The following is an 8907-nucleotide window of genomic DNA, read 5'->3' as shown; positions in this document are numbered from 1 at the left end:
ACGGGTCAGCTGGGGAAGGCATTTGCTGGAACTGAGGGAGCACTCGAGGGAAGTAGGGAGAGTCCTCTCCCCGACAGCCTCCCCCACAGCCACTCATCCTGCCCCTCTGCTCTGGGCCCCACTCCCACCTCTAAGTCAAGCCAACCCAACTTTTTGAAAGCAGGCAGCCACGGAGCAAGATGCACACGCTTCTCACCCATTCCCAGCCAAGGGGAACGGGCTACAAGTTTGTTGACAGAGAGAAAAGTAATCAATTTTTCATTACCCAGTGAAGGCAACAGAATGTCTCAGGATGTCAACAGTTTCCAGGCAACAAAGACAAACCAAATACACAGGCCCATCACCTGAAAGCTGTTTCCTTTATGAGCATCGGCTTGGATGAGAGGAGGGGAGAGGTGGAGGCAGGTGAAACCACTTGGCAGTCGCAGCGAATGAGTCAGACGCTGGGGCTCTGTGGCTGTCTGCAGTGACCCTATTAGCAGATCTCGCCAGGCTGTGACTCAAGGCAGAGCCTGCACTGGGGGAGGATTCCGGCGCAAGATATCAGAGCAAGACTGGAGAGAGCGGCGGGGGTGGCTTATTCATTCATTTATTCAGCAAACATTTTTGAGGACTCTTAGGCCCTGGGCTCAGGCCTGAGGCCCTAGTCTAGCTGGGGAGATGAGCGTGGAGACAGCGTCCCCTCACCTAAGGATGAGAAGACTGACAACCAGAGAGAGGAAGCGACTGTCCCAAGATCACAAGGCCACACAGGAGCACTTTGCAGCCATGCTGCGGGTCTCCAACAAGCAGCAGGCCTGCGGACGTGGAAGGAGGCTCAGCAAGTGGCCAGCATAGACACGGGCTCATCCAGAATCAACACAGGGAGCTTTCCAAAGACCCTTAGCAAAAGCATTCAGATACTGAACCTAAAAACTAAAAGGAGTTCATTCGAATCTCTTATGGTGCCTATATTATTGTTATTTTTAACTCTCGAGGTGATTATAACCAAAACAGAAGGAATGGCCCTTTCCGGAGTTCCTTCCCCAGCACGGTGTCAGGCCTTGGCACTCCCAGGATGTCTCCTTGTGTTTGCGTTAACATTTCTCAGTGAATGTCAATGGAGACTAGAGAATAAGTCAACACAGGTCCTCACAATAAATGCCAAGGCTTGTTAGCAGAGTAAACCGTGTGCTTAGCCTGTCTTAAAAGAATCTTTGCTGAGTAAACACAAAAAAGGCTTTACTTGAGAGTCAACAGAGCAAGGAGATGAGGCGCCCCGCCAGGCTGGAAGGTGACTCCACTGGCACCAGTTGCCGAGTCTGTTGGGGGCCCTGGGTGGGGAGTTGGGATTGGCCACGTGGGAGCCGGAGCATCCTCGAAAGCCCTTCATACCAACGTGAGAACACCAGGGACCAGAGAGGCCATGGGGCTTGTCGAAGGCCACACAGCTTCGACAAGAGACAGAGAACTAAGTCTCCCCTACCCAGAAGCCTATGCTCTCCCACGGAGCCCTTCCTCTTGGTGAGGAGGCAAAAACCCAGTCCACAGAAAGGAGGAATCGATCCCATTTGCTCTGAATTATGAAGAAACTGATGTCTTAACCTTCCCAGGGCAGTTTTGATATTTAAAGAAGACTACAGGACACTGAAGCCCTAATGGTGGCATGTCTGAAATGACTGCAGAGGGAAAATATTTTGGGTCCAAATAGGGCTTTTAGCTTCCAGTCTCTAAATAAATGTTCACGCTGATTCAATATTATCTTTGGTGACAGTGGATTAAAAAATAAGCCTTATGGCAAAACCCCATCTCTACTAAAACTACAAAAATGAGCCAGGAATGGTGGCACATGCCTGTAGACCCAGCTGCTCGGGAGGCTGAGGCAGGAGAATCACTTGAACTCAGAAGGCAGAGGTTGCAGTGAGCCAAGATGGCACCACTGCACTCCAGCAGCCTGGACAAGAGAGATCCCGTCTCCCCACCCCCACAGAAAAAACAAGCTTTAATTGCTTCTGATCTTTTCACTACACCGCATAACTTCTTCAATGGCCTGACATGCATGAGGTTCTCATTTTCCCAAGTAAAGAAAAATTATGGGCTGGGCACAGTGGCTCATGCCTGTAATCCCAGCACTTTGGGAGGCCAAGGCAGGCTAATCACCTGAGGTCTGGAGTTTGAGACCAGCCTGACCAAGATGGAGAAACCCCGTCTCTACTAAAAATGCAAATTAGCTGGCAGGATGGAGCATGCCTGTAATCCCAACTACTTGGGAGGCTGAGGCAGGAGAATTGGTTGAACCAGGGAAGCAGAGGTTGAGGTGAGCTGAGATCACACCACTGCACTCCGGCCTGGGAAACAAGAGTGAAACTCCGTCTCAAAAAGAAAGAAAGAAAGAAAGAAAGAAAAATAAAAAATGGCCTGAAATCTTGGACCTATAAGCTTGTTAGCCTCAAAACTCAAGTACAATCACTAACGTAATATCATTTCATTTAACATGCCACCAGAAAAAAAAAAACCTTCTAATATTCAATTTTTCATTTAATTTGTGAATTCCTTTCCTCTTTCTCAAAAGAATTTAAGAATATAGATCAAAGTACAAATATGCAGTAAAGTCAATAAAAGAACTGCCAAAATGTTTATTTAAAAAATCAGTACCAAGAAAAGGAGAAGGAGGGAAATACCTCATCCATTTGGGCTAATTGAATTACCGAGACTGGGCATCTGGTCTGCTGCTGAATTTCTCAGCAGCTGAAGCAGAGAAGAGAGAGTGTCAAGACACAGAGCTCTCGGTACCATATGGGAGGATGCCTGCTAATCTCCCAGAGGACACACTCTTTCTCCTGCCCCTAAATTTTACAAGAATTTTTCACATAGACCTTATTCAGGAGACCATAACAACACAACAGCCTCCACAGGCTTTCTGGCAAAAGCAGAAATGGTTTTCATGTGGCCCTTTCTTCCAACAACCTTTGAGGAAAACCAGAGGTGCATCAGATTGCACAGTGCTTCAGTGACGTCTTTTTTTTAAACAAGAAATGAACTTGAGCGTGTTAAGAGGCGAAGTCAAGCGTGCTAAGTAAATTACAAGGGAGGGATGACCATATTGAAGTGCTCTTGGTTTCCTCTTGGCTGGGTCACGGGTAGGCACACAGACATGCTTTCCTTACTAAGGTGTGGACTGACTCACTCACCCCTCGGCCAAGCAGCCAGACAACCCTGACTGTGGAACTCATCACATTGCCCGGCCTAGAAGCACTCTAGCGTGAAGGGGTCAATCCAAGTAGCCCTTCCCCAGGTTTGGCCACTATGGGACAGCACTGAGCCAGCCATCTGGAAAACAAATTCCTTTTGTAAGCAAAGCCATCCAGCATATATGAAATTCTACCAATCCAATAATCCCATTAATTCTGAAAATCCAATATTTGGCCTTCCGCATACATAAAGGGTGTAAAAATAAAACAGTCCTTCTAATGTAGAAACTGTTTCTTTGATTCTTTCTCTTTTTTTTTTTGAGACAGTCTCTCTCTGTGGCCCAGGATAGAGTACAGTGGCGTGATCTCAGCTCACTGCAACCTCCAGATCCAGGGTTCAAACAATTCTTGTGCCTCAGCCTCCTGAGTAGCTGGGATTACAGGCGCACGCCATCACACCCCGCTAATTTTTGTATTTTTAGTAGAGACAGTTTTTCTCCATGTTGGCCAGGCTGGTCTCCAACTCCTGGCCTCAAGTGATCCACCTGCCTTGGCCTCCCAAAGGCATGAGCCACCATGCCCAGCCACTTTTTAACTTTTTAACCACAAAATCATGAGATAGCAAAGAAACGCTGAACATTTTTGGAACAGGAACTATGCTAAGCGTTTTATATGTGCCATCTCATTTAATTCTCTAAGAACTCTATGAGGTAGCGTTCTTAGATATGATCCCCACCATGCATATGATGGAACCCGAGGCACGGAAAGGTTAAACAACTCACCCAAAGTCACACAGCCTTATTTAGCGGCAGTGGAATTTGGGTCAACCCAGGTAGTCTGATAACAAAGCATTTAACCCTGTGTCCCAGGAGACTTACATGATCTCACAGCGGGAGGAGGCATCTAGTCCATTCCCTCCCGAAGCAACACTGCCTTCTACATCCCAGCCTCAGCCTAATGCCTGGAAAAGTTTTTCTTTATTTTTCTTATTTTGACCTAAAACTGTCTCAAAATTGGTCAGAGTTCTTCCTTCCAGAACTACTTGGAAGTTGAGTCTCTCTTCCACATGAAACCCTCTCCAATTTTTAAAAAATCAAAATTAGTGTTTTTAATTTATACACGTAATGCACGTTCAGCCTGGCACTGTGGTTCATGCCTGTAATCCCAGTACTTTGGGAGGCTGAGGCGGGTGGATCATGAGGTCAGGAGATCGAGACCATCCTAGCCAATATGGTGAAAACCCGTCTCTACTAAAAATACAAAAATTAGCTGGGTGTGATGGCGTGCACCGGTAGTCCCAGCTACTCAGGAGGCTGAGGCAGGAGAAAAGCTCCAGGAGGCGGAGGTTGCAGTGAGCCAAGATCGAGCCACTGCACTCCAGCCTGGGTGACAGAGTGAGACTCCATCTCAAAAAAAAATAATAATAATAATGCACATTCATGGTTTTTAAAATCAAGCAATATAGAAAGGATAAACTGGAAAGTAAAAATATTTCTTCCATCCTGTCCAACCCCTGTCCTCAGAAGTAATCACTGTAATTACTTTTGAATCCTCCCGGTTTTTTAATACTATAAATATATGCACATAAAAAATTTTTTTTTTTTACTCAAAGAGGGTCATGTTATGGATACTGGTGGCAACTTGCCTTTTTCACTTAACGAGGTGTCCTGGATGTCTTTCCATAGCGGCATTCCTATACGTAGCTACATGAAAGCAACAGCATTTATTCAATCTGCCATCTATCATGCACTTTTTCCCCCTAATACAAGCAATACTTCAATGAAATTGTACATAGCATAGGTTCCTACAAATGAAATTCCTGGATAGAGGGTAAGTGCACTTTTGAGAGAGAGGACCAAATTACCCTCAAAAAATTTTAGTAGTTCAAACTCGAACAGGCTGAAGAAAACATTTAAAATTTTTTAAAAATTTTTGGAAGTTGTAGTGATGGCACCGTGGCTCACCACCTGTAATCCAGCTACTTGGAGACTGAGGCAGGAAGGCTGCTTGAGCCCAGGAGATCAAGGCTGGAGTGAGCCTTGATCACACCACTGTACTCTGGCCTGGGTGACAAAGTAAGACCCTGTCTCAAAAGCAAAAAAAAAAAAAAAAAAGTAAATCTTAAAAATTCAAAATCCCCACATTAATTGTGGTTTTCAATCTTTGATAAAATAGTAGAAGGAAACATTAAGGGGCCGGGTGTGGTGGCTCTCGCCTGTAATCCCAGCACTTTGGGAGGACAAGGCTGGAAGATCACTTTAGCCCAGGAGTTCAAGACCACCCTGGGCATAGTGAAACCCTGTGTCTACAAAAAAAGAAAACAAAGTAGCAGGGCATGGTGGCATGTGTCTGTAACCCCGGCTACTAGGGAAGATCGCTTGAGCCCCAGAGTTCAAGGTTTCAGTGAGCAGAGATTCACACTACTGCATGCCATCCTGGGCGACAATAAGACCCTATCTCAAAAAAAAAAAGAAGAGAAGAGAAGAAAGAGAAAGGGGAGGAGGGGGAAGAGAGGGAAGGAGGAGGAGGAGGAGAGGGAGGAGAAGAAGATGAAAGAAAAAAAAGAAAAACGTTATAGGAATTTACACCTAAATCAACCAACAGCCCATTTTCCCAGGTTTGTCAATACGGCCCTATATCAAACTGTTAACTTTTCCTTCCACGTTTGAAGACAGCTCTTCATTCATACATTCATTTACACAACACATTCTTTCAAACAATATTGACTACCCATCTTTTGCTCCTCAGGCACTGGGTGAGGAGCTGGGCTTGCTCTGACCCGGGAGTTTCCAGCCCTGACTTAGCCTCAGGCTCATCAGAAGAGCTTATGAAAATATAAGTCCTGTATTTTCCTGGTGGCCGCCCCGGAGGTGCTGGTTCAGTGGACCTTGGAGGGGCCTGTAAGCTGTTTTCGTTGTTTCATTCATTTTTGTGTTGTTTACCAGCTTCCCACGTTGATTTAGCTATTTGATAGGGAGCCAAAGTTAGATGGAGCATATCTTCCCTCTCCTTTCTCTACGTAAAATCGCCATCTGGAAATGAAGGCGCCGGGAACGGCCAGGACCCACTTCTGGGAAGTGAAGGAACAGGGACCTGATGCTCAAGAATGCCGAAGTCTACTGCGGCTCCCCAGCCCTCCGAGCAATAGCTCGCGCTCAGGATTCCCGACTACAAACGCGCCCCACTCCATCCCTCCTGGCTGATGAAAGTGTTGGCCTCTCCTGACATTTGCGGCCTTCACCCGCTAATCGGCTCTGGACTTAAGACATTCCTCGTGGGACGGAGGATCTTGAGCATGCGCAGAAGCCAGCGGCCCCGAGCGCGCCTCCAGCGGCTGACAGGCCTCAGCGAAACTGAAAAGTTCGGCTTCCTTCGGCAACACTCCGCCTCCAGCCCCGCCTCTCGGGCTAGCAGCCGGCCAGGCGCGGTGACTCATGCTTGTAATCACGGCACTTTGAGGCTGGGCAGGCGGATCACCTGAGCTCGAAAGTTCGAGACCACCCTGACCAACATGGAGAAACCCCGTTTCTACTAAAAATACAAAAGTAGCCGGGCATCGTAGCGCATGCCTGTAATCCCAGCTACTCAGGAGGCTGAGGCAGGAGAATCGCTTGAACCCGGGAGGTGGAGATTGCGGTGAACCGAGATCCGGCCATTGCGCTCCAGCCTGGGCGACAAGAACGAAACTCCATTTCAAAAAAAAAAAAGTTATCTCTAAAGTGCTACTCAACCAGATCAGCAATTACCTGGCTCACATTGCTCCCTAAGAATTTTACTGTATATGCTCATTGAAATTATGGGGCAGAAGGGATTTGAGTACTTTGAATCTATAGAAATACAATAAACATTTTGCTGCATAATTACTTTGAACTCTTTCATTTTACTTTATCTTTTGAGATAGGGTTTTGCTTTGTTGCCCAGGCTGGAGTGCAGTGGTGAGATCACAGCTCACTGCAGCCTCGACCTCCTGGATTCAGGCGATCTTCCCTCAGCGAAACTGGAATCCCTCAACCTCCCAAGTAGCTGGAACTATAGGTGTGTACAACCAACACCTGCTTTTTTTTTTTTTTGGGGGGGGGGGGTAGAGATAGGGGTCTCACTTTGTTGGCCAGGGTAGTCTGGAACTCCTGGGCTCAAGTGATCTGCCTGCCTTAGTCTCCCAAAGTGCTGGGATTACAGGTTTGAGCCACTGCACCTGACCCTAATTCTTTCATTTTAATTAGTGTTTATGTCTTCCCAAAGGTGGTTTTAAAATTTCACATGTGGTTCTCTCCTTATAATTTTCAGTTGAGAAGAAAAAAACAATAAAACAATTGGCAGGAGGTTTGGGCTTTGGATATTTTTACCTATCTCATTGTGCAACACATTCAGTGACAATACAGGTTTTTGAAGTTTTCAGATGGTTTGTCCATGAGCATGTCTGTTCCTACAGTTCTCCGGAACATGACAGCCCTTCATGCTTAATCTTGGCTTCCTGCTGATACAAGATTTTTTAAGGGATGAGTTGGCCAGTGATGGACCTGGGTATGCTTCCAGTGGCCACAGGTGATGTGAACACAATTCTGAAAGCAGTGGAAATGTAAGCAAAGTAACACATATGCTTGGTGAACATTCAGAATGAACTATGAGAAACCAAACCTGCCTGATTGATAGGAATGGGGGGCAGGGGTGTTTGAGGAGCACAAGGCTGACTGCTAGACCTGGAGATTTGGGGAGCCAGGGATGCCAGCCGTGTTCCTCGTATGCAGAAGGTAAGTAACAAGTATTGAATGTTCACTTACCTTTCATTCCCGTGTGAAGCAGCTATTTCCATTTTGCAAAAAAAAAAAAACAGTACTAAATTTGTTTAGTAGACTGAAAATTTGAATTCACTGTTAAGAGGAGACATGGAACTGTGGACAGAATATTTATTTGAGTGTTTCAGGAAGTTTGGATTTTTTACCAACATGTTATTATAAAAGGAGGGAAATTGGCTACCTCAGGAGGTTCTTAACATATAGGAATGTAATTATCAGATTCAAAGTTGAACAGCGGTGTGTTGCCCTAAGTCTTGCTATTAGTAAAGAAAAGCCAGTGTCTGGGGCATTGGTTCCAGGATGTTCCATCTCTTATATGTATCTGCATATAAGGGGGGGATCAGGAGAACTAGAAAGCAAACGGAACTAAGAGGACTTCATTCAGTATCAGATGAACAAAGTTAGCATTTCTATGTATGTGGGTCTCCTAATTTGATTTTCAAATTGTTCTTTAGAAAGATTTTTAGCTATATTAAGTTTTTTTAAAAAGCTAGGCCATCCCAGGCACGGTGGCTCATGCCTATAGTCTCGGCCACTCAGGAGGCTGAGGCGGAAGGATGGTTTAGCCCAGAAAAGGCTGCAATGAGCTATAACCATGCCACTGCACTCCAGCCTGGGCAGCAGTGAGACCCTGGCTGGACCGAGTATAATTTCAGTAATCAGTTTCTCTAGTTCCTTAGTAGAGAAGTTTCTGTCAATGTGTACAGCACCAGAAACCAAGAGGAGGTGGCAGCAGAGTGTTCTCTGCTGAACATGAGGTTGGCTCTTGGTGTTGCTTTGCTGCAACTGTCATTTGCCATTGATGATAGTTCTTCTCTTCCTCCAGGGGAGAGGGAGAGAATGCAGTCTGAGTGGGGGAAGAAAGCTAGCCTTTCTTCCAGTGTGCACTTAGACTGTTCACACTGGAGTCTTAAGAGTGAACATTTTAGTTATGATTGTAT

At 46.0% G+C, this 8907-nt stretch overlaps 1 non-coding gene across 1 annotated transcript; it reads left to right on the top strand.

The window, feature by feature from the left end:
* The first annotated feature begins 8606 nt into the window (after positions 1 to 8606).
* Positions 8607 to 8822, top strand: LOC135277483 (small nucleolar RNA U3). The gene has a single exon (XR_010345082.1). It is a non-coding gene; the product is annotated as a small nucleolar RNA U3 (small nucleolar RNA).
* Positions 8823 to 8907: the final 85 nt, after the last annotated feature.

This window comes from Aotus nancymaae, unplaced genomic scaffold (genome assembly GCF_030222135.1).
Source record: "Aotus nancymaae isolate 86718 unplaced genomic scaffold, 86718_ANA_hifiasm-v0.15.2.pri h1tg000003l, whole genome shotgun sequence".
Classification (NCBI taxonomy): Eukaryota; Metazoa; Chordata; class Mammalia; order Primates; family Aotidae; genus Aotus; species Aotus nancymaae.
This window is presented reverse-complemented; position numbering and strand designations above follow the sequence as displayed.